Raw genomic sequence first — 19,853 nt, forward strand, 5'->3', positions numbered from 1 at the left:
ATGCAGTGTTTATTTTCACAATTGTGGGAGAAGTGAGGTTCCTAACAGTGGACCCCCAGCCTTCTCATCGAACACAAGTAAGAACAGAGTTTATATATGTCCCGGGCCCCGCCCTCATTACATTGCAATTCTCTGAGATGGCTGTCATTGTTCATGGTGAGATTCTTGTTGTTTTAGCAGTATCTTCCTCTGCGTAGTTTGTTAGATCTCCAAGGCCACGATTGTTCGTCATTTACATCCTTGAAACATCACAGGTTTTGCACAAACAAGTTAACTAATATACATACAGGTTTGTATAATACTTTATATCAGGATAAGATGAATAACGTATGATGAATATATATATATGAATCTATGGTTATACAAAGACAGAAGGCATACATGTCAACTCCATCGTGTTAAACAAAGGTACATGAAAATGGAGACTGTTTAGCTTATTTCAAGCTGGGTTAATCGCATTTCTGAATAACAGTGGAGACAGCAAAAAATAGCTGTTCCTCTTATCTGGTACAGACATGAAAAACACCGAACTCTGACAAAAACATGAACTCTGCAGTGTTCTCAACAAAATCACAGAGTTCGGGTCTTAATGCTTAAGTGTGACAAAGTTCATTAACCCATTCCCGACTGCAGCCAGTTAGTGAGACCATGACTGATCTATCTGATGTGATAATCCTCAACTCCACTTTCCCACCTTATCCCCTTGATTCCCTTACTGGTTAAAAATCTGTCTATCTCAGCCTTGAACATATTTAATGACCCAACCTCTAAGCCCTCTGCGGTGAAGAATTCCACAGATTCACGACACTCTGAGAGAAGAAATTCCTCCTCATCTCTTTCTAAAATGGGCAACCCCATACTCTGAGATTATGACCTCTGGTCCTAGGTTCTCCCTTAAGGGGGAACAACCTCTCAGCATCTACCCTGTCAAGCCCCCTGAGAATCCTATATGTCTCAATAAGGTCACCTCTCATTTTGCTAAACTCCAGTGAGTACAGGCCCAACCTGCTTAACCTCTCCAGTCAGAAAATTCGCCCATACCTGGGATCTACCTAGTGAACCTTTTCTGGACTGCCTCCAATGCCAGTATATCTGTCCTTAGATAAGGGGACCATGCTCCTGAAGACCCAGGCCCGAGTGTGCAGCCTTGCCAAATAGACACTTGATGAACCTCTCCACGTCTCTAACTTTCCTGGACACTTCTGAAGACCAACTCCTTTGTTTAATCTTCCTGTCCTAATTTTTTGATTTATTTATTATTGTCACATGTATTAGTATATAGTGAAAAGTATTGTTTCTTGTGCACTATGCAGACAAAGCATACCATACATAGGAAAGGAAAGGAGAGAGTGCAGAATATAGTGTTACAGTCATAGCTAGGGTGTAGAGAAAGATCAACTTAATGCAAAATAGATCCATCCAAAAGTCTGATAGCAGTAGGGAAGAAGCTGTTCTTGAGTCGGTTGGTACGTGACCTCAGACTTTTGTATCTTTTTCCCGAAGAAAAAAGGTGGAAGAGAGAATGTCCGGGGTGCGTAGGATCCTGGATTATGCTGGCTCCTTTTCCAAGGCAGCAGGAAGTGTAGACAGTGTCAATAGATGGGAGGCTGGTTTGCGTGATGGACTGGGCTTAATTCATGACCCTTTGTAGTTTCTTGTGGTCTTGGACAGAGCAGGAGTCATACCAAGCTGTGATACAACCAGAAAGAATATCTCCTGGTGTGCCAAATTTTGTTGAGGATAATGTTTTGTACCTTGGGACAATTAACAATATTAAAGGTGTTATAAAAATGCAAGTTGTTGTTGTTATGGTCCAGTTTTGATAGAAAAATTCAATGAGGCAAATTTTGATTGGGTGCAACAGTATAGAAAGTGTGAGTGCAAATGGAAACTTGCTTTTGCATCTCTCCTAATTTCTATTTCCATTGAGTTACTGGCTGCTGGCAGATTATTGGACAAGGTCAAAGTTTATCCAAATTGGTCAGATGGTGTTAAAAGCCTTGCATCATCTCTGGGTTTGGGATAATCCTCTTAAACTGCTTGAGCTACACACATGCGGGTTGTGACGGCATTGCGTAACCTCAATTGTCTTTCTGAATTAAGCAGCCATTATTAGTCACACTTTCCTGGCTTTTAAACCTCACGTCCTGTTGAGTTTGGGTTTTGTTTTCTGGGTGAGCATCGGCGATTAATTACTTTGTACATAGACAGTGAAAGGGTTTACAAAGTGGATTTGGGTTAGTGCGTTAATCGGTGACATTTCCCACGATAAAAGTGGAAAATGCAATGTTCGGGAACAAGAGGGAGCAGTTGGGTGTCAGCATCCCAGTGTTACATCAGGTTTTGCAACTGCCAATGTCCTCCCCCAGCAAAGCCCCAGAATTCCTGGCACCAATGGCAGGCCATTGAAGTTCCTTGAGGAAGCTGGCTAGAAACACATCATGATGTGGAGATGCCTGCCTTGGACTGGGGTAAACACAGTAAGAAGTTTAACAACACCAGGTTAAAGTCCAACAGGTTTATTTGGTAGCAAAAGCCACACAAGCTTTCGGAGCCCCAAGCCCCTTCTTCAGGTGAGTGGGAATTCTGTTCACAAATGCCCTGTTTCTGTGGCTTTTGCTACCAAATAAACCTGTTGGACTTTAACCTGGTGTTGTTAAACTTCTTACTGTAGAAACACATCCCCAGAGAACCATAGAATCTTTAAGGAGCAGAAGGAGGCCATTTGGCCATCCAGTCTGCACCAACTCTCTGAAAGAGCATCTTATCCAACCTCTTGCCGCCCCACCCTATCCCCATAACCCCAAGCCTTTAGCATGTCTAACCTACTCATCTTTGAACACTAAGGGGCAATTTAGCATGGCCAATCCACCTAACCTACACATCTTTGGACTCTACGGGGCAATTTAGCATGGCCAATCCACCTAACCCTACACATCTTTGGACACTAAGGGGCAATTTACCATGGCCAATTCACCGAGCCTACACATCTTTGGACACCAAGGGGCAATTTACCATGGCTAATCCACCCTAACCTACACATCTTTGGACACTAAAGAGCAATTTACCATGGCCAGTCCACCTAACCTACACAGCTTTGGGTACTAAAGAGCAATTTAATATGGCCAATTCAACCTAACCTACACATGTTTGGACACAAAGGGGCAATTTAGCATGGGCAATCCACCCTAACCTATACATCCTTGGACACTAAGGGGCAATTTAGCATGGCTAATCCACCTAACCCGCAAATCTTTGGACTATGAGGGGAAACCGGAGCACCCGGAGGAAACGCATGCAGACACAAGGAGAATGTGCAAACTCCATACAAACAGTGACCCAAAGCTGGAATTGAACCCGGGTCTCTGGCGCTGTGAGGCACCAGCGCTAACCACTGTGTAGCCCAATCTATGGATCTCCAGCGGCCCTTGCTGCAGGAAAATGTACTGAAAAACCACAGTTTTCTTTTGGTGGAGGGGGCAGGGATTCCACCCTCCTCCCCTCCTCCCCCATCCATTCCACACACCAACCAAGAACCAGGAAGAGTTCCATTCGGGAATCTAGGAAATTCTCGTCTCAATCTTTTAATTTGTAACCAAAGCAGAATACTCAACACTCTAGGTCATGTCCCTGGTTTGGATGCCCTGCGGATCCCCCAGCATCCTCCACATCACACCACGCTCCACTCAACTCCACCCCAGCCATCCCCAGATACAGGGGTCACATATGGAGGCTGCTACACCTCATACCACTTATGGGTGGCTACCATTAAGGAGCCCATGAAACACTCCCACCAGAACTTTCTTATCTCCATCCAAACTAATTCTAAATCTTGATCTTCTGAACTGAAGTCATTTCTTATTGTTGTATTGATCTCAACCTTTATTAACAGAACTATACTTCGTTCTATATAAATGAAAGACATTGTTTAATCTCCTATAAATTCCACAGTAATGTTGGTATCCAGAATGTGTTTCTTATTCATTCCTGGGATTTTAGCATCATTGGCGATGCCAGCATTCTATGCCCAACCCTGATAGTCCTTGGGAAGGTGGTTGGCGAGCGGCCATCTCGAACCATTGGGCTCTGCCATCATTGAAGATGGAGATGTTCATGGAGCCTTCACCTCCAATTAGTTCTTTAATTGTCAGGAATCGAACCAGGTCCCTAGCACTGTGAGGCAGCAGTACTAACCACTGTGCCACCGTGCTGCCCAGTTTGCATCGTTTGATCTGCCCCATTGGTTCTGGGATCAGTTGGCAATCCATTATTATTAGCGTGTGCAGTAATCACCAAGCCAGGCAATAGCTTCCGCAGTGGCTAAACGGAGCTCTGTGAGCCCTCTGCTGAGTTTTGTCAGAGGCCAGCCTTCAGTGATGTGAGTTGGGGTCAATTGGGGTGCACCATGGCTGCAGTCCGAGTTCCCCGCAAGGCCCCTTTGGGCTGATTTGCTGCGAAAGGTTTTGGCCAGTGCGGAAATGGTGGAGGAATGCCCACTGTGGCAGATTGAAGCCAGGAAGTGGTTGTAATGGCGCCTTGTTCATTCCATTCCTGCTGCCGCAGAACCTCTGCTGTCATTCCTTGGCACAGTGGCCGTGGCTATCCAGGCTGGTGTGATGGGAGGTGAGCGCAGGCTTGGGTTGATGTGAACCTTCTCCAGGAGCTGCCTTGTTGCAATCTCGCTCCTTATGCTGGGATGTTGCTCAGAACTTGGAGTAAGGGCAGTTGAGTTGATTGGAGAGTATCTGAGATCCTACCAATAATGTAATAATAGACTCTGCCACAGGTAAGATGAGGTCAGATAGGTTTTTCCCTCTTGTGTGCATCCTCTTACCACCTGTTGCAGGACCAGTCTGGCAGGCAAGTCCTTCAGGATTCAGCCAGCTCAGTCAGTAGCAATGCTACCTAGTGGACTTGGAAGTCCCCAGTTAAGAGCACATTCTGTGCCCTCGCTACCCTCAGTGTTTCTTCCAAGTGGTGTTCAGTATGGAACATTCTGATTCACTAAAGAAGGGAGGACAGGAGGTGGTAATCAGCTGGAGGTTCCCTTGCCCATGTTGGTCCTGATGTTATGAGACTTTATAGAGTCCAACTCCAGTGTTGAGGACTCCCAAGGGCAACTCTATCCTGGCTGCGTACCAGTGTCACCACCTCTGGATGCTCTGTCCTGCTGGCAGGACAGGATATACCAAGGGATGGTGACAGAGGGGACTGGGATACTGGCTGTAAAATACGATTGGGTGAGCAAGATTAGTCTCTTGGACCGCTCCCCCTGTTTTGGCACATGCCCCCAAGTATTAGTGGGCAGTCTTTTGCAGGGTCCTCAAGGCTGGACGTGTTTCATCAGTCCTTGTGCCCAGATCAATGCTGGTTGTCTGAACAGCTTTAGTTCTTTTTGGCTTTTCTAAAGCGGTTTGGGTAATGCTGAGGCCATTTCGATGGACAGTAAAGAGTCAATCACATTGCCGTGGGTCTGGAGTCACGTGTAGACCAGACCAGGTAAAGACAACAGATTTTCCTTCCTTGGAAGGACATTAGTGATCCACTGGGCTTTTAATGACAATCCAGAGGTGTTATGATCACCATTACTGATCATTGCAGTTTCATTTCAATAACTGAACTAAAATTCCCAAGCTGCCGTTGTGGGATTTGAAACCAAGGGGGCGATTCTCCCAAAAGTGCTGAATTGGTGGGAGAACTGTTCTAAATCCCGGCTGTTCCGTCAGTTCAGCTTCTGACCTGAATCCCCGCACTCTGCGCACTGCAGAGGTCCCAGTCGGGAATCTCATTAAAAACCCAGTGGGGCGGGGCCTATTCACACCAGAATCTGACAGTTCCGGAGCTCTGCACATGCGCAGTGGCCCCAAACTGTCAAACTCCCGTTTGCTGGCCAGCCCAGGACCCCCGCAGTGCTGCCCCTCCAGCCCCCCCCCCCCCCAAAGGCCCTGCCCCCTTGGTGCTGCCCGATGGGCAGTACCAAGGTGCCCCTGGGCATGGGCACTTTGCCTCTTGGGCAGTGCCAGGGGGCACAGGCTGGTACTTCCAGGGTGCCCATGTCCAGGGGGCAACCGCCGCCCGACCCCCTGGGTGGCCCCGATTGCCCCCCCCCCCCACTCCAACAGGGTCTCCCACTAGTTCCCCAAACGTGGGGAGCTAGTCTGAACCCCACCGGAATGAAGTACTCCTAGTGGGGTGGGAGATTCAATCAGGACCTGAAAGGTCCTGATAATTAACGAATCTACATATTTAAAATATATTAAAAACAGATTTAAATGACTTACCTGCCTTCCTACCGGTTTCTAGCGTGGTCTGAACGGTGACTGCCGGCTCTGGGAGATGCGCATGCGTTCCCGGCGCATGCGCAAATCCCCGTTCAAGGCCGCAGACACGTGTCTCCCGGCCAGGCCTGCCAGAAAAGTGGCGGGCCGCAATGGGAGAATCACGGCCCAAGTCTCCCAGGAATCTGGGAATGCCATTGCCAGGCACCCAGGCTGGCCCCAAAGTTAAAAGCACAGTGAAAAGTTTTGATTTAATTTATTATTGTTTCTTGCGCACTATACAGACAAAACATACCGTTCATAGAGTACAGAGGGCAGAAGGAAAGGAGAGAGTGCAGAATGTAGTGTTACAGTCATAGCTAGGGTGTAGAGAAAGATCAACTTTGTGCGAGGTAGGTCCATTCAAAAGTCTGATGGCAGCAGGGAAGAAGCTGTTCTTGAGTCGGTTGGTACGTGACCTCAGACTTTTGTATCTTTTTCCCGACAGAAGAAGGTGGAAGAGAGAATGTCCGGGGTGCGTGGGGTCCTTAATTATGCTGGCTGCTTTGCCAAGGCAGCGGGGAATGTAGCCAGAGTCAATGGATGGGAGGCTGGTTTGCGTGATGGACTGGGCTTCGTTCACAACCCTTTGTAGTTTCTTGCGGTCTTGGTCAGAACTGGAGCCAAACCCAGCTATGATAAAAATGACTATCCTCGCAGTTTTCCTGCCTCACAACACGGGTGCAATTAGGATTGGAGATGAGTGGTGAGCCTCGATGCCCACACTCTCGAATGCCATCTATTGTTGCCTCTGTCCACATTTCCTGTATTGCGGCCCTTTCAAGCGTATTGAACAGTTAAACATCCTGTAATGACTTAAGCTTCTTTTGTGTTGGAACTGCTGTGGCAACAGAGCAGTTATCCTCAACATCGTTAAGAGCCGGCTACATTAATGATTACAACGTTTGGTACATTCATTCATGACAGGACGAAATGACGCCCAGGACTTGCATCATCTACTTTCCCACACAGAATGTTTTTTCTTTGTTCTGTTGATTACGGATGTTTTTCTTTTGTTGTTGTTGAATTTATCCCTGTGTCTCTCAGGGCTGGCGAATGAATCGGGGATGTGAGCAGGGATCTCTTGTCACAAGGCAGTAGAGGTATCAAGAACTTATTTGATCTGCACCTCTCTCGGTAATTCCACCTCGTAGCCTGCCTCACAGTTTTTCAAATCAAAAAGAGACAAACGCACATCTCAAATCATCACAAGAAACAACACTTTTCACTGGCTAATAATACATGTGACAATAATAAATCAAATCATATCAAAATTAACATTTGTGGAACTATCACAAGCCCAGAATCAAGGAGATGGGGTGTGTAGCCATGGGCATTGTCGAATAAAGCTCATTGCTAAATTTATGGGGAACTGTAAGCCCTTCTGAATAATTAGTTCAGCAAGCTGAACATTTTCCACTCATGATCATTTTAATAATCCAGCATGGTCCATATGGAGCACTTGGCCCCATATTCAGCAGTCAGTAAATAATGCTATATATGATTTTGGTTCCCAATGATATTTGCGATGTTAACCTTCCAGGAGTACAATTAATTATATTTTACAGTGGTGTAATTATCTTCAAAGCAAGCTGTTAAAAAAGACAAACAAACATTGATTTAATGAACAGGTTTTGTTGTTAGTTATTTGCTTGTATTCTGTTCTCTGTGCATTCAGCTCCTTCAGTGTTAATTAAGACGTGAGCCGTAATGAAAAGAATTTCATTGCTGCCATGCTAGAAGGGCGATGAAGAAAAAGTGTATTGTACTCCAAGTTCTGCCCAGAGAATTCGCCTCAACATCTGCAGCCAATTTACGTGACTAAGAGCCCTAAATCACGAGTGAAGCAGCACCGTGCGAAGAATGGTCACTATGGCTGTTGCCAAGACAACTTATCCCTGGACTTAGTGCTCAGACGGAAGAACCTGCGACTCGTGTATTAAAGTAATGAACTGGGTCCAGTACCCCCAATGCTCTCGATTTTCTTAAAAATCATTAATTGCTTTGGGAATGATCATTGATTGAGGGCAATTCTGTCTGAATCCTAGGTCCAGCTCTTTTGTGAAGAATGTTTTGGGTTATCATAGTATAGCAGATTAGGCATGTTAATGTGTGAATACAGATTTATTGAAGAACCACTTAAGCCACCAGCTTCCCAGTGTATGTCATACATTCAGTGTCCTAACTCTCTAAAACATTGAAGTCCTCTCAAGCGAAAAAAATATTCCTCAAGTTGCATCGCTCTGCAACCTTGCCCCAGATTCTTGAAGAAATCCTCCTCTTAGGGCTGCCAAGGATCCCAGATCATAGAAATCATAGAAACCCTACAGTGCAGAAGGAGGCCATTCGGCCCATCGAGTCTGCACCGACCACAATCCCACCCGGGCCCTACCCCCACATATTTACCCACTAATCCCTCTAACCTACACATCTCAGGACTCTAAGGGGCAATTTTTTTTTTTTAACCTGGCCAATCAACCTAACCCGCACATCTTTGGACTGTGGGAGGAAACCGGAGCACCCGGAGGAAACCCATGCAGACACGAGGAGAATGTGCAAACTCCACACAGACAGTGACCCGAGCCGGGAATCGAACCCGGGACCCTGGAGCTGTGAAGCAGCAGTGCTAACCACTGTGCTACCGTGCCGCCCCGAATAATCCGATAATCCGGGAAATGCTGACTGATCTCTTGGGATATGTGATGACCCAGGAGAAAAACATATTGTGTGTGGGGTTTGATTTGATTTATTATTGTCACATGTATTAGTGTACAGTGAAAAGTGTTGTTTCTTGCGCACAAGGACAGACAAAGCATACCGTTCATAGAGCACATAGGGGAGAAGGAAAAGAGAAGATGCAGAATATGGTGTTACAATCATAGCTAGGGTGTCGAGAAAGATCAGCTTAATATATGGTAGGACGATTCAGAAGTCTGGTGGCAGCAGGGAAGAAGCTGATTGAGTCAGTAGGTACTCAATCTCAGACTTTTGTATCTATTTCCCAATGGGGAAAGGTGGAAGAGAGAATATCCCAGTACATGTGGTCCTTGATTATGCTGGCTGCTTTTCCGAGGCAGCGGGAAGTGTAGGCGGAGTCAATGCATGGGAGGCTGGTTTGAGTGATGGATTGGGCTACATTCACAACACTTTGTAGTTTCTTGCGGTTTTGATCAGAGCAGGAGCCCATACCAAGCTGTGATACATCCGGAAAGACGGACCTGTGAACCAGGTAATAGTCTTCCAACAGCAGGAAAGAGGGAGAGATGGTGGTGTGGTGGCAGTGTCACTGGGCTAAAAATCCAGAGGCCCAGGCTATTTCTCAGGGTATGTGGGTTCAAATCCTATCACAGCAGCTGGTGAAATTTAAATTCAATTGATTAATAAATAAATCTGGAGTTGAAAAATCGGAACGCAGCAGTGACTCTGAAACTATCATTGATTGTTGTAAAAATCCATCCGGTTCACTCATGCTCTTCAGGGAAGGAAAGCTGCTGTCCTTACCTACCTGAGACCCTAGGCCGCAGCATGACTTTGGTCAAAAACTGGAGTCTCATTGTATTTGCTGTAATGACCATTGTGAAATGTGTATAATAAAACATAGAAACTAGAAGCAGGAGTAGGCCATTCGGTCTTTTGAGCCTGTCCTGCCATTCATTTTGATCATGGCTGATCATCAAATTCAATATCCTGATCCTCCCTTCTCCCATATCCCTTGATCCCTTCAGCCCCAAGAGTGACATAAGAGCTTGAAATGACACAACATTTTGACCTCAACTACTTCCCATGGGAGTGAATTCCACACATTCACCAGTCTCTGGGGGAAGAAATGTCTCCTCACCTCAGTCCTATAAGGTTTACCCCTTATCCTCAAACTACAACCCCTAGTTCTGGACTTCCCTTTACTGTGTTGAAGCATCTCAGAGTTCAACATGCTGTGTGTAGAAAACTCAAATATTCTTGCATGGACTGCAATGGCCATTTTGAAACGTTTTACATTATCCTTTCAGATATTTTATGAATAAAGTATATTTTTGCAAAAAATAAAACAGACTCCAGACTCACAGCAAAGTGGGTGACAGTTACAAAGACAGAAAATGCTGTAAAATCTCAGCACGTCTGAAAGCATCTGTGGAGAGAGAAGAGGGATCATTCTCTCTGGGACACCCTGGTCCACTCCTCATTCAGACCCAACACCTCACCCCCTGTCCACAGCACCTTCCCATGCAATCGTAGAAGGTGCAACACCTGCCCCTTTACCTCCTCCCTGCTCACCATCCCGGGTCCTAAACACCCCTTTCGGTGAAGCAGCACTTCACATGCACCTCCTGCAATCTGGGCTATTGCATTCGCTGCTCCCAATGTGGTCCACTCCACATCAGAGACCAAACGTAGACTGGATGACTACTTTGCTTGACACCTTCTGTCTGTCTGCAAACAGCACAGTAAGAAGTTTAACAACACCAGGTTAAAGTCCAACAGGTTTATTTGGTAGCAAAAGCCACACAAGCTTTCGAGCACCCAGACCTTCCTGCCGCTTGCCACTTCAACACACCACCCTGCTCTCCTGTCCACATGTCCGTCCTTGGCCTTTTGCAATGTTCTAGTGAACACCAACGCAAACTGGAGGAACCTCACCTTTCGAATGAGCACTTTACAGCCTTCCAGTCTGAGCATTGACTTCAACAACTTCAGAGCATGACCTCTCTCCTCCACATTCACCCCATTTCCATTTATTTTATTTCATTCTGTTTCTTCTTTTCATCTTATTCATCCATTTTTATCATTCTTCTTTCTCACTTCCATTTCTCCAGTTCTCCATTCCCGCTCTCCATTCTTCATCCTCGTTTACATTCCCTTTGTCCAATTACATCCCCCCCACCCTCATAATATAAATCTCTACTGATGTTCTTTGCTCTCAGCTCTGGCGAAGGGTCATCCAGACTCGAAACGTTGGCTCTATTCTCTCTCCACAGATGCTGTCAAACCTGCTGAGATTTCCCAGCATTTTCTGTTTGCGTTTCAGATTCCAGCATCCGCAGTATTTTGCTTTTATCTTAGTGGTTGACTGTTAACTGCCCTCTGAATTGGCCTTACAAGTCATTCAGTTTTAAGGGCAATTAGGGATGGGCAATAAATGTTGGCCTTGCCAGTGATGCCCACATCCCATAAAAGAATAAGAAAGATATCTGTGGCGTGAGCCTTTAAAACTAAATGCTAGTATTTTACTTATAGACACAACATTTTAAAATCTAACTTCCAGCTCCAGTTTTGAATTTATCCGCCTCCCCTCACCTACCCCGCCAGTGTATCTGCTCCCTCATTGTAGACTCATAGAATCCCTGCAGTGCAGAAGGAGGCCATTTGGCCCATCGAGCCTGCACTGACAACAATCCCACTCAGGCCCTATCCTCGTAACCCCACCTAGTTACCCTGCTAATCCCCCTGACACTAAGGGGCAATTTAGCATGGCCAATCAACCTAACCTGCACATTTTGGAGTGTGGGAGGAAACCGCAGCACCCGGAGGAAACCCACGCAGACACGAGGAGAACATGCAAACTCTACACAGACAGTGACCCAAAGCCGGAATTCAACCTGGGTCCCTGGCACTGTGAGGCAGCAGTGTTAACCACTGTGTTACCATGCCACCCATCACGAGATCATCATGGACTCGACTCTGCCTTTGGCTCTGCATTGTTCCATAATCCTCCCTCCTTCTCCAGTTGTCTCCCAGAACTGTTCCTTGTCTCTGCCACGACCATGAGCCCTGTTCCCAATCCAGCCACCTCACCAATACCACCTCACACCTGACTGTCCCACCAACCCAACACTTGGTGTAATGACCCCTCCAGCTCGTTCTTATCAATTTCAACACAAAGCAGCACGGGGACGATTTTCAGCCCACATTCACCATCAGAGAGAGCGGTGCCTCAGGCTGAAAATCCGGAGAGGATCGGGAAATGAGATTCCTCCGGAGAGATTGCGTTCCATGGTTTTCTCCGGCCTTCGCTGGTGACATCGCAAAGTTCATGCCCACAAAGGGCAAGAACCCCATTTAAATGTATTTTAATATTCTTTAATATAATTAACAACCACCCCCCCATCCCCCGTCATATACTCCCCTCTCCACGTCATGGTGAGGTTTACAATGCATTAAGTTGATCTTTCTCTACACCATAGCTACATTCTGCACTCTCTCCTTTCCTTCTCTATGAATGGTATACTTTGCCTGTATAGGGCACAAGAAACAATACTTTTCACTGTATGTTAATGCATGTGACAATAATAAATCAAATAAAATCAGAAAGATTCACCCAGACGTGAGTCAATCGTGGGGATTCCCCCTAGGGGCATAGAGGTGAGTATAGTCCCTGGAGGAGAGTGACATCAGTAAGTCTCACAACACCAGGTTAGAGAGTGACATACCCTGGCACTGCTGACCTGTGCTGCGGGGGGGACAGTGGCAGGGAAGGACCCTCTGGGGAGCCGCATGGGGGATGGCAGTGGGGGGTGAGGGGGGGGGAAGGAGGAAGCGGCATGTGAGCGTAGTGGAGGGGAGGAGGGGGGGGGAGATGCCGGCGATGACTGTTGATGGGGGGAGAGAGGGACGGAGGCTGATGCTGGTGTTGACCACGGGGAGAGGGATGGTGCGGGGGGGGGGAGTCTCTGAAATCTCGGTGGTCGGGTGGTGGGGGGAATGGGCATGTTTTCCTCTGACCAGGGTGCCCATTTAAAAAGGGCAGTGCAGCCGGCTTTACTGGCATGTTTAAGCGCCGCCACTCAAAATGACAGTGTGAAACACCCCCCCCCGACCCCCGCTTTTCATTGACAAAGTGTCATGAGATCTGAAGAGAAAGCTTGCCTGTTTCTCTGGAGAGAAACATGCCGTTTTCAGTCCATTGAAAAATGACACTTTCATTTTTTGGTAAGATTCCATCCATAGAATATATAAAATTATTTTAAAGCAGAACGAAGTACGTTGCTGCAGATTTAAAAAGAAAATCTATGGGGTTGACTTCAGGATGGTACCCCCAACCCCATAACCCTGCTGTACCACCCCTTAGCGGTATCTTACCCCCCTCTCATCCTGGCTAGTGATGAGATTCCCTGCTCTCGAGCTCAAACTACCCCAGAGAGCTTTAAAATTTCTGCATCATTTTGCTCTGTCACCAACTCCCCTGCCCCAACCACTGTCCAGTTATTCCCTCATCCTGTAATCAGGGGATACTGGAGTATCCCAGAATGCTGAGGAGGGAGATAATTGAAAACAATGTCACTCTTGACAGCTGTGAGCTGTCAATCCCTATCTTGATTGGTCCAGCCCTGCACCAATTGGTCAACCCTCAACTCAATCAGTCAACTCCACGCCAATCAATCAATCCCCAGTCCAATCAATCAATACCCACCCCAAATCAATCAATCCCCATCCCAATCAATCAATCCCCAGTCCAATCAATCAATCCCCAGTCCAATAAATCATCCCCACCCCAAATCAATAAATCCCGACCCCAATCAATCAATCCCCATCTCAACCAATCAATCCCCATTCCAATTAATCAATCCCCAATTCAATCAAACAATCCCCACACCAGTCAATCAATCCCCACCCCAATCAATCAATCCCCAGTCCAATCAATCAATCCCCTCCCCAATCAATCAATCCCCAGTCCAATCAATCAATCCCCACTCCAATCAATCAATCCCCACCCCAATCAATCAATCCCCACCCCAATCAATCAATCCCCAGTCCAATCAATCAATCCCCACCCCAATCAATCAATCCCCACCCCAATCAATCAATCCTCACCCCAATCAATCAATCCTCACCCCAATCAATCAATCCCCAGTCCAATCAATCAATCCCCACCCCAATCAATCAATCCCCACCCCAATCAATCAATCCCCAGTCCAATCAATCAATCCCCACCCCAATCAATCAATCCCCACCCCAATCAATCAATCCCCACCCCAATCAATCAATCCCAACCCCAATCAATCAATCCCCACTCCAATCAATCAATCCCCACCCCAATCAATCAATCCCCAGTCCAATCAATCAATCCCCACTCCAATCAATCAATCCCCACCCCAATCAATCAATCCCCACCCCAATCAATCAATCCCCACTCCAATCAATCAATCCCCACCCCAATCAATCAATCCCCACCCCAATCAATCAATCCCCACACCAATCAATCAATCCCCACCACAATCAATCAATCCCCACCCCAATCAATCAATCCCCAGTCCAATCAATCAATCCCCACCCCAATCAATCAATCCCCAGTCCAATCAATCAATGCCCACCCCAATCAATCAATCCCCACCCCAATCAATCAATCCTCACTCCAGTCAATCAATCTCCACTCCAATCAATCAATCCCCACCCCAATCAATCAATCCGCAGTACAATCAATCAATCCCCACCCCAATCAATCCCCACCCCAATCAATCAATCCCCACCCCAATCAATCAACCCCCACCCCAATCAATCAATCTCCACCCCAATCAATCAATCCCCACTCCAATCAATCAATCCCCACCCCAATCAATCAATCCCCAGTCCAATCAATCAATCCCCACCCCAATCAATCAATCGCCAGTCCAATCAATCAATCCCCACTCCAATCAATCAATCCCCACCCCAATCAATCAATCCCCACCCCAATCAACCAGTCCCCACCCCAATCAACCAATCCCCACCCCAATCAATCAATACCCACGCCAATCAATCAATCCCCACCCCAATCAATCAATCCCCACCCCAATCAGTCAATCCTCACTCCAGTCAATCAATCCCCACCCCAATCAATCAATACCCACACCAATCAATCAATCCCCACCCCAATCAATCAATCCCCACCCCAATCAATCAATCCCCACCCCAATCAATCAATCCCCACCCCAATCAATCAATCCCCACCCCAATCAATCAATCCTCACTCCAGTCAATCAATACCCACCCCAATCAATCAATCCTCACTCCAGTCAATCAATCCCCACCCCAATTAATCAATCCCCACCCCAATCAATCAATCCCCACCCCAATCAATCAATCCTCACTCCAGTCAATCAATCCCCACCCCAATCAATCAATCCCCACCCCAATCAATCAATCCCCACCCCAATCAATCAATCCCCACCCCAATCAATCAATCCCCACCCCAATCAATCAATCCCCACCCCAATCAATCAATCCTCACTCCAGTCAATCAATCCCCACCCCAATCAATCAATCCTCACTCCAGTCAAACAATCCCCACCCCAATCAATCAATCCCCACCCCAATCAATCAATCCCCACCCCAATCAATCAATCCTCACTCCAGTCAATCAATCCCCACCCCAATCAATCAATCCTCACTCCAGTCAATCAATCTCCACCCCAATCAATCAATCCCCACCCCAATCAATCAACCCCCACCCCAATCAATCAATCCCCACCCCAATCAATCAATCCCCAGTCCAATCAATCAATCCCCACTCCAATCAATCAATCCCCACCCCAATCAATCAATCCCCACCCCAATCAATCAATCCCCACTCCAATCAATCAATCCCCACCCCAATCAATCAATCCCCACTCCAATCAATCAATCCCCACCCCAATCAATCAAGCCCCACCCCAATCAATCAATCTCCACCCCAATCAATCAATCCCCACCCCAATCAATCAATCCTCACTCCAATCAATCAATCCCCACCCCAATCAATCAATCCCCACTCCAATCAATCAATCCCCACCCCAATAAATCAATCCCCAGTCCAATCAATCAATCCCCACCCCAATCAATCAACCCCCAGTCCAATCAATCAATCCCCACTCCAATCAATCAATCCCCACCCCAATCAATCAACCCCCACCCCAATCAATCAATCCCCACCCCAATCTATCAATCCCCACGCCAGTCAAACAATCCCCAGTCTAATCAATCAATCCCCATCCCAATCAATCAATGCCCACCCCAATCAATCAATGCTCAGTCCAATCAATCAACCCCCAGTCCAATCAATCAATTTTCACCCCAATCAATCAATCCCCAGTCTAATAAATCAATCCCCATCCCAATCAATCAATCCTCACCCCAATCGATCAATCCCCAGTCTAATCAATCAATCCCCATCCCAACCAATCAATCCCCACCCCAATCAATCAATCCCCACCCCAATCAATCACTCCCCAGTCCAATCAATCAATCCCAACCCCAATCAATCAATCCTCACCCCAATCAATCAATCCCCAGTCTAATAAATCCCCATCCCAACCAATCAATCCCCACCCCAATCAATCAATCTCCACCCCAATCAATCAATCCGCACACCAATCAATCAATCCCCACCCCAATCAATCAATCCCCACACCAATCAATCAATCCCCACCCCAATCAATCAATCTCCACCCCAATCAATCAATCCACGCCCCAATCAATATATCTCCACCCCAATCAATCAATCCCCACCCCAATCAATCAACCCCCACCCCAATCAATCAATCCCCACTCCAATCAATCAATCCCCACCCCAATCAATCAATCCCCACCCCAATCAATCAATCCCCACTCCAATCAATCAATCCCCACCCCAATCAATCAATCCCCACCCCAATCAATCAATCCCCAGTCCAATCAATCAATCCCCACCGCAATCAATCAATCCCCAGTCCAATCAATCAATCCCCACCCCAATCAATCAATCCCCACCCCAATCAATCAATCCTCACTCCAGTCAATCAATCTCCACTCCAATCAATCAATCCCCACCCCAATCAATCAATCCCCAGTCCAATCAATCAATCCCCACCCCAATCAATCAATCCCCACCCCAATCAATCAATCCCCACCCCAATCAATCAACCCCCACCCCAATCAATCAATCTCCACCCCAATCAATCAATCCCCACTCCAATCAATCAATCCCCACCCCAATCAATCAATCCCCACTCCAATCAATCAATCCCCACCCCAATCAATCAATCCCCAGTCCAATCAATCAATCCCCACTCCAGTCAATCAATCCCCACCACAATCAATCAATCCCCACCCCAATCAACCAGTCCCCACCCCAATCAACCAATCCCCACCCCAATCAATCAATACCCACCCCAATCAATCAATCCCCACCCCAATCAATCAATCCCCACCCCAATCAGTCAATCCTCACTCCAGTCAATCAATCCCCACCCCAATGAATCAATCCCCACCCCAATCAATCAATCCCCACCCCAATCAATCAATCCCCACCCCAATCAATCAATCCCCACCCCAATCAATCAATCCCCACCCCAATCAATCAATCCCCACCCCAATCAATCAATCCTCACTCCAGTCAATCAATCCCCACCCCAATCAATCAATCCTCACTCCAGTCAATCAATCCCCACCCCAATCAATCAATCCCCACCCCAATCAATCAATCCCCACCCCAATCAATCAATCCTCACTCCAGTCAATCAATCCCCACCCCAATCAATCAATCCCCACCCCAATCAATCAATCCCCACCCCAATCAATCAATCCCCACCCCAATCAATCAATCCCCACCCCAATCAATCAATCCCCACCCCAATCAATCAATCCTCACTCCAGTCAATCAATCCCCACCCCAATCAATCAATCCTCACTCCAGTCAATCAATCCCCACCCCAATCAATCAATCCCCACCCCAATCAATCAATCCCCACCCCAATCAATCAATCCTCACTCCAGTCAATCAATCCCCACCCCAATCAATCAATCCTCACTCCAGTCAATCAATCTCCACCCCAATCAATCAATCCCCACCCCAATCAATCAACCCCCACCCCAATCAATCAATCCCCACCCCAATCAATCAATCCCCAGTCCAATCAATCAATCCCCACTCCAATCAATCAATCCCCACCCCAATCAATCAATCCCCACCCCAGTCAATCAATCCCCAGTCCAATCAATCAATCCCCACTCCAATCAATCCATCCCCACCCCAATCAATCAACCCCCACCCCAATCAATCAATCTCCACCCCAATCAATCAATCCCCACCCCAATCAATCAATCCTCACTCCAATCAATCAATCCCCACCCCAATCAATCAATCCCCACTCCAATCAATCAATCCCCACCCCAATCAATCAATCCCCAGTCCAATCAATCAATCCCCACCCCAATCAATCAACCCCCAGTCCAATCAATCAATCCCCACTCCAATCAATCAATCCCCACCCCAGTCAATCAACCCCCACCCCAATCAATCAATCCCCACCCCAATCAATCAATCCCCACGCCAGTCAATCAATCCCCAGTCTAATCAATCAATCCCCATCACAATCAATCAATGCCCACCCCAATCAATCAATGCTCAGTCCAATCATTCAACCCCCAGTCCAATCAATCAATTTTCACCCCAATCAATCAATCCCAACCCCAATCAATCAATCCCCAGTCTAATAAATCAATCCCCATCCCAATCAATCAATCCTCACCCCAATCGATCAATCCCCAGCCTAATCAATCAATCCCCATTCCAACCAATCAATCCCCACCCCAATCAATCAATCCCCACCCCAATCAATCACTCCCCAGTCCAATCAATCAATCCCAACCCCAATCAATCAATCCTCACCCCAATCAATCAATCCCCAGTTTAATCAATCCCCATCCCAACCAATCAATCCCCACCCCAATCAATCAATCTCCACCCCAATCAATCAATCCGCACACCAATCAATCAATCCCCACCCCAATCAATCAATCCCCACGCCAATCAATCAATCCCCACCCCAATCAATCAATCTCCACCCCAATCAATCAATCCACGCCCCAATCAATATATCTCCACCCCAATCAACCAATCCCCACCCCAATCAATCAATCCCCACCCCAATCAATCAATCCCCACCCCAATCAATCAATCCCCACCCCAATCAATCAATCCCCACCCCAATCAATCAATCCCCACAACAATCAATCAATCCCCACCCCAATCAATCAATCCCCACACCAATCAATCAATCCCCACAGCAATCAATCAATCCCCACCCCAATCAATCAATCCCCACACCAATCAATCAATCCCCACCCCAATCAATCAATCCCCACACCAATCAATCAATCCCCACACCAATCAATCAATCCTCAGTCCAATCAATCAATCCCCACCCCAATCAATCAATCCCCACTCCAATCAATCAATCCCCACCCCAATCAATCAATCCCCACTCCAATCAATCAATCCCCACCCCAATCAATCAATCCCCACCCCAATCAATCAATCCCCAGTCCAATCAATCAATCCCCACCGCAATCAATCAATCCCCAGTCCAATCAATCAATCCCCACCCCAATCAATCAATCCCCACCCCAATCAACCAATCCCCACCCCAATCAATCAATACCCACCCCAATCAATCAATCCCCAGCCCAATCAATCAATCCCCACCCCAATCAGTCAATCCTCACTCCAGTCAATCAATCCCCACCCCAATCAATCAATCCCCACCCCAATCAATCAATCCCCACCCCAATCAATCAATCCCCACCCCAATCAATCAATCCCCACCC

This window comes from Mustelus asterias, chromosome 7, assembly GCF_964213995.1.
Source record: "Mustelus asterias chromosome 7, sMusAst1.hap1.1, whole genome shotgun sequence".
Classification (NCBI taxonomy): domain Eukaryota; kingdom Metazoa; phylum Chordata; class Chondrichthyes; order Carcharhiniformes; family Triakidae; genus Mustelus; species Mustelus asterias.